At 39.8% G+C, this 7,464-nt stretch overlaps 1 pseudogene; it reads right to left on the minus strand.

Moving 5' to 3' along the window:
- Positions 1 to 2,899: 2,899 nt before the first annotated feature.
- On the minus strand, positions 2,900 to 4,559 carry LOC119530840 (annotated as a pseudogene).
- Positions 4,560 to 7,464: the final 2,905 nt, after the last annotated feature.

Here is a 7,464-nt window from a genome sequence, read left to right on the forward strand (position 1 = left end):
TGACACATGGGGCCATTTTCTAGATACTTGAACAACTTGATGCTAGATTATATAGATGGATGGGTGGATGAATAGATAGCTGTATATAGATAGAATATTTTGAGAAACTCACCCATGAACACCAGATGATTGATATTCTCCAGCGTAACATCTCTGAACATCTTTCTCTGGTTTGTGTCCAGCATGGCCCACTCTTCCTTGGTAAAGTTGATAGTTACATCATTCAAGGTCACTGATTCCTAAAGTGACATAGGCATTTTGGTTCAGTCAATGCCATCCCTACCAATATCCAGAGTACATTGGAAGAATTGAGAGCCCTGAGGAAGGGTAGTGATTGTGTACAAAATGCTCAAACTGTGTTTGGGATTCCAGTTAGATCATTCTTACTGCTTACCCAGCATCTATCAGATACACTCACAGAGACATATACACTCTGAATACATAAAACTTCACCATAAGGCAATATTGAAAAACATGTAGAATGATAAAATCTGAAAATTTGTCAAAAAATCTAATAATAACTCCCAGATGGTGATCATAAAATTTTCTCTTGAGAATTCATAACTAAATGTCTGTCATCAAATCCAATTAAATCCACAGACTCATCATAAGGGATATTTTGTGTTATACCTCAGAATCCATCTTATTTTGGCCAAGACACTTGCCTCAACATGGACTTTTGGGCAAGCTAAGAATTTTCCATCCCTGCAGACATAACTCCCCAGGTTTTAAACCTAAATCTTTGGTCATCTGCCTCATCACCGACATGCTTCACCCAGAACACAAAAGTGGTCCCAAATTGTAAGGTAACCATCCCCACAAACCTGGGTCCCTTTGTACCCTTCCCTCTTCACAGGTTTTTGCTTTAAACTAATCACTGACTCCTGTGGAAAATGTACTAACTTATACTTTTAGTCCATATTAAAAGCAAAATACCAAGGGTCCCTTTTGCTCAGCTATGTGCTGCCCACACAGAACCAGGGCTGTTCATGTTTCTCACTGGCTCCACAAGACAACCCTCTCTCCCTAGGGTCTTGGAGAAATTAACTACTTTTTCACATATTATTCTTGCAATCTCTGATTATGTAGTACCTGATGTGCATTCAGATATAAATTTAAAATCCAACTTCACCAATTTGAGGCATCTGCAATGACCTCAGTTTCCTTGTTTAGGAAATGGTTTAACAAAATGCAACAAGTTTTGAAAAATCCAATGAGATGATGATTCCTATGTAACTAACACTTGTTAAGTAAAAGTGATAAATCTATTATTCATTAAAATGGAAGATCTAACTGAAACAAAGTACATAACTCTGCAGAGGTGTACAGTTTTATACAGAACTTCAGAAGAGTATTATTTCTCTTTTACCTCTAAAAAATGCAGGTTTTTATTATGAGACATGAGGGTAAGCTGTTTAGTAGGAAAAACCAGGGCCCCCTGAGACTACTATACTAAAGGACATTCCTAGGGTGACTCTTCCTAGGGTAGAATACTCAATAATCACCTGGACCTCCAAACTGGAGCTTACATTGTGTCTCTTGTATACTCATCTTGATTCTGTTCAGTGACAAATAGACTTATTTGTACTGTTCTCTTGATAGATCTTCAAATATTTTCACTGGCCCTAAAATTTTACTATATATACAATACCCCTCCTGTGGGCACAGCTTAAAATAAGGAAACAATATTACCTGTTCATTTCTTCCACTTACAAAGTTGTACACGTTTTTTTTTTAAAGAGAGAAAATGGTTAACTGGGGACAAGATGGTAATGAGAATGTCAAACATCTTTTCAAAATGTGAAAATATTCTCTCAAAACTATAAGAAGTATTGGACAAAATAAATACATTCTTTTTAATTGCATTTACTGTCCTCTTTCTTGTGCTCTCCTGAACATGACATAGTCCTGACCCCAGCATTCATTAACATTTGACTCATTGAGCTCACCTTATGAACTATCTGCCTCCCTATTGGGCTAAGTTGTACAATTTCTCATCTCTATCCCTTATGTTCACCACAATCCTAAGCACAGCACTACCACTAAAATAGTGAATGAGTGAATTACTTTCACACTGAGGCCATAGGATGCATGAAGAAAATAAATCTTCTCATATCTTTTCTGTGAATACACAGCTTTAACAGAGGCTGGACAAATTACTGTAAATGGGGGAGAGAAGATTATTTCTTACCCACTCCCTTGCCCACCATAATTATAGCAGAGTCCTGTGTATACACATTGGATCTCAAATATATGAGTATCCCATGAATGTACTTAGAATGTGTCAGACCAGTATGGGAAATCTGCATATCTTGGAAAGGGTTAAATTTCAGTAGAAATAGCAATTACCTACTCACCACTGGTTTCATTGTCAGTAGTTCTGCCACCAACTGTCTTCCTCTGGGTTTTCACTCTCAGTCCAAACACTAAGCATCCAAGCTAAGGATGGAGCAAGAAGCCATGAGAATCAAAACTTGTCCTATCCCATATACCCATCCTTCACCTGGAAATACCCCCCCCCCAGTTCACCACTAGAAACATGTAGTCTACTCTAAGAGAAACAGGGGAAAGCCCTCATCTCCTAAACTCATATATAAGAAGGCTATGGCTTATGTTGCTAGTAATGAAAATGTGACTACAGATATCCTATAAATAATAATATAAAAACCATTGTGTTTCATGTGTTAATTATTCCATGCTGCTCAAAGTCTTTCAATCTCTCCATGATTCAAAAATAGGTATCTCATTTGAAGAGTTAGTTTGCTTTGCATCTACCCAGCATCTAGAACTAATTACAACTTCTTAACTCAGCTGTGAATGAACTCCCTTAGGCATTTGGTAGCCATGTAGCCAGTAGTTCAAGACTAGGAATCCCTGAACTGGGTAAAAGTATAGACTGTTATCTGGAGGTGTAAGTGTATGTTTTGGAGGGAGAGTGCATCTCCTTCTGGGCACTGGGAGGCACATATAAGAAATCCTGAATCAAAATAGTGTCATCATGGGAACTGCTGATGATGTGAAACTCATCAAACTGAAGCTGAAACACATGACCAAAAAGTGCTTGCTGGTGTGCAGTGGTCAAGAGCAGCTTGCAATTTCCAAACTTTAATTTTCCCATCATAGGCCCTGATGACAATCCTCTTGTTATCAAAGTGGATGCAGTGGACCAGCTCTAAATGTCCCTCTAGGACTCTTAAACAGCTGCCACTTTTGATATCCCATAGCCTAATGGTATTATCTGATGATCCATTAACAACTATTTGATCCCCGTACAGGAGGTAGGCAATGCCTCACTTGTGCCCATTCACAGCACAAACAAATTCACAGGTACTCATGTCTCACACTTTGATGGTTCTGTCACCAGAGGCACATATGTACTTATCATCAAAGTCTACCACATTGACAGTAGTGTGGTGGCCAACCAGGACATTGCATAAAGTGATATCAGTGGCAGAAACCATGTTCACATGGTGATAGAGTGGTCCTTGGAACAGGTCACCATGAGTTCATTGCTAAAGTGTAAGTGCAATACAGCCTCATTGTGGTGGATCAGTGTATTCAGAACTTCACCTGTGTTCACATCCTAGACTCTTACTGTAGAGACTAAAAAGCCAGTTATAATGACATGTTTATCATACTGGAGACAAAGGACAGAGCCTGTATGTCCCATTAACACTTTCAAACATTCCAAGCTGGTTTTATCCCAAATCTTCATAGAATTATCTCATAGGCCACTGATAATTTTTTCATCACCATACTGTAAACAGTAGACACCTTTATTATTTTCAGAGTGGCACTGAATCCTCTGCAAGTTGTGTCATCCACACCACCAGTTACATTCTATAGTCTCTATATCCTGGATAATCTTTGGGTATAATGACCTACAAAATGAATTGGGAGGGCCTTCTGTGAGTCTGTTTCTAAACAGGTACTGATCCCATCCTCCTTTTTCCAAAAGTCCCTTCCATAGAGGATCTGTGTGTAAAATTCATTCAATCATCTTCTTCCAAAGCATTCCTTCTGAGATCACTCATTGCCATTCCTTACAAACCAGCTTTGCTGCACACAGAGACCTGTAATCCAGGTAGGAATGAATGTTTTCTGCTATGTGATCTAAGCCTTGCTCTGGTAAGACAGTAATAAAGTCTTGCTGCAACATGGGCTTCAGGTAAGAGTTAATATGTCCATGCTGATAGTGACACAATCATGAAATAAAATGTTCCACAAATTCTAACTGATCTGATTCAGAGCACTGGTCAAAATATTTAATACACAAGTCTTTTTTCTTTTTGATAGTTTCCATCTGATGGCCTCTTTCTGGAGATGATCACAGATGATGTTCCATTAATTATCTGTAAAATATTTTGTACTTCAGATCCACAAATCCATAATGAATGGGTGTATTCTCTTTCAGACTAGTCTGAGAAAAGACAGCAGTCAAGCATCTTCCAAGATTCTTTCTGTTTATGGTATCCAGTTTTCTTCAACAAAATGCCAAAAATACACTCTGACAACATGAGCTCAATTGTCTTGACCTCATTCACTGAGTCAGGCCCCATGGTGGCCCGAGCAGCCCTGCCTCACTCTCCCCACACAGCAGTGAATTGCTCTGGTGGAGGAGGTGACAGCAGAGACAGCAGAGGACTAAAGTGTTCTTTTAAATCAATGAGGGAAAAATGATAATCTGCAATAGAAAAATGGGATAATGATATAAAGAAAGGATTAATAGAAGAAAAAATACAAATGGGAAATGGAAAAAGAAAAAATTGGGGTTTACTAATGAAATAAATTCAAATTAGATTAGTAAAAAATAGGTATCTAACACATACTGCAGGTGGATTTTGGTCTTCTCATGCACATAAATATTGTGCAAATTCTCAGATTTATGTATTTTTCATTTATGCTCTAGCATAGGTCCTCCAAGACCTATCCATGTTCTCTGGACCCTCACTCCATCCTTGCTCTATCCTTCCCTGGCCTTTTGTATGTCCTTGCTGTAAATCATCTTGGATCATCTCCTTGGGGTTCTGGAAAGACCACTCTTTCAACCCCCTTGACACTGATTTTCAGAACTTTCCCTGGTGGATCTGTGCAGGACTGAAACTGTTTTAGACCCCAGAAGAGCCACAATCTTTAATCCAGTCCTGTTGGGTGAGATTTTTTATTTTTTTCCCTGGAGGTGTGACCACATCCATTCAGGGTAGGTCTTAATTAGATCACTACAGTCCTTTAGATAGCTCAGACCCAGGAACTTGAGTTGATGGAGATGCAAATACACTGAGAGATGAAGCACAGAGTTTGTACCAAAGATGCTAAGAGAGCACTCCCAGATGCTTAGAGAGAAATGCCCTGGAAGAGCAAGCAAGGATGCACAGGAGTTTAGAGAAAGAAACTACAAGAGACAGAAGCCCAGAGACATTTTGGAAAAAGATATTCTGGAACCAGAACCAAGGAGCAAAGGAAGAGCAGACTCCAACCATGTGCCTTTCCAGCTGACAGGTGTTCTGGATACCATGCACCTTTCCTTGGTGCAGGTATCCTCTTTTTGATGCTTTAGTTTGGATACTTTGGTGGCCTTAGAGCTGTAAATTTGGAACCTAATGAATCCCATTTATAAAAGCCAATCCAGGGAGGCTTCTGGAAGATGGCAGTTAGGAGAGACATGGCAAAAGCATCTCCATGAAAAATCCTAGATAAAAGAAAGTGACCCAGAACACCAGTTTCAGTGATGCACCAGCTGGACAAGGTTTTCTAAATCCACAGAGACCATGCACTTTGTAAAATTGGGAATCTGCATTCTGAAAAATGTGAGTGAGCCTGTTGAATACCCAGCAGTCATGGTGCAGTCTCAAGAAACTGGGGTTGTCATTTGGAGTTGTACTAGTTTTAGAAACCCAAAAGTAGCTGCAGATATGGCAGCAAGAACTGAACAGTGAAGTGTGGAAGGAACTACATCCCCACAACCTGTGGGCATGCATCAATATCTGGGGTGGACAATATCTTTTCAGGCACTCACTATTAATTGTCTCAGAGCTAGGAAGACAGAGGTTAGCAAAAAGGGGAAAATAAACACACTCCATACAGCCATCTGGACAGCTGGCTGGGAACACTCCTGTCTGGTGCCAACAGTACAGCCCAGAGCTGTGCCAAAAATCCTGGCACAATGGGCAGTGTTTCAAGCAACACATGTGCATGCCACAATATCTGGCATGGGTGATAGACTTTTGCACACCTGCAGCTAAGTATCCTAGAGCTAGGAAGGCAGAGGTGTGCAAAAAGGAGGAAATTAACATGCCACATACAGCCATCCTTTCAGGAGGTTGGGAAAACACTTACATGGCCCTGTGGCCCAGGACTTCCCTTGGGGGTTGGTGTTCACTTGTGATATAGCACAATCTTCCTTCAGCAGAGGCCCTGGGAGGGCATGGCTTGGAAGAGGGACCCACTCAGAAGTCCCAGGGACCATACACCAATACAAAGGACTTCTAGGTCAGTGGTGGAGCCAAACTGTGGTGAGACTCAATTGCAGGTTTAAACTCTTACAACAGCTTTAAATCTCAAGGAACGCTTGGGAGGTTTAATTATTAAAGCTGCCCTCCCTCCCTAACAACTCAGACCCATGCCCCACATTCAGGGTGGGTAGCACCAACTACACATGCAAAGTTGGTACACCAATTGGACTCCCATAAAATTCAGACCCCCACTCACCACAAAGACAAATTTGGAGAAAACTGGCTTGAGGGGAATAAGTGGCTCATGGATGCCATGTGCTGGTTAGTTAGAGAAAGGGTTTGCCACCGAGCTTTAGATCTGGCAAATTAGGAATAAGTGTTTGCATAAGCCTACATATCCTAAAATAACCCTATCAAGTTCAGCAAATGCCAAGAGGCCAAAAAAAAAAAAAAAAAATAGAAAATTTTAAATCATGTAAAGCATATGATACAGATAACCCAAACCCACACACTCAACTCAAAAGATCTGGGGAGACACAGTACTTGGAGCAATTAACAAAGAACTAAACACAAACAATAAGAGCATGGCACAGGATATAAAGGACAAGAAGAAGATCCTAGAAGAGCATAAAGAAGAGATTGCAAGAGTAAATAAATAAAAAGATAATTGAATGGAAATAAAAGAAACTGTTGACCAAATTAAAAAGATTCTGGATACTCACAGAAAAAGACTAGAGGAAGCTGAACAGCAAATCAGTGACTTCAAAGAAGACAGAATGGAAAGTGAAAGAACAAAAGAAAGAATGGGGAAAAATTGAAAAAATTGAAATGGACCTAAGAGATGTGAAAGATAATATAAAAAATCTAAATATAATAGTCATTGGTTTCCCAGAAGGGGAAGAGAAGGGTAAAGGTCTGGAAAGTTTATTCAAAGAAATTTTGGGGGTAAACATCCCAAAGCTTCTAAGCAACATAAATACACAAATCACAGATGCCCAGCAAATTCCAAACG

The sequence above is a fragment of the Choloepus didactylus genome, chromosome 4, assembly GCF_015220235.1.
Source record: "Choloepus didactylus isolate mChoDid1 chromosome 4, mChoDid1.pri, whole genome shotgun sequence".
In the NCBI taxonomy this organism is placed as follows: Eukaryota; Metazoa; Chordata; class Mammalia; order Pilosa; family Megalonychidae; genus Choloepus; species Choloepus didactylus.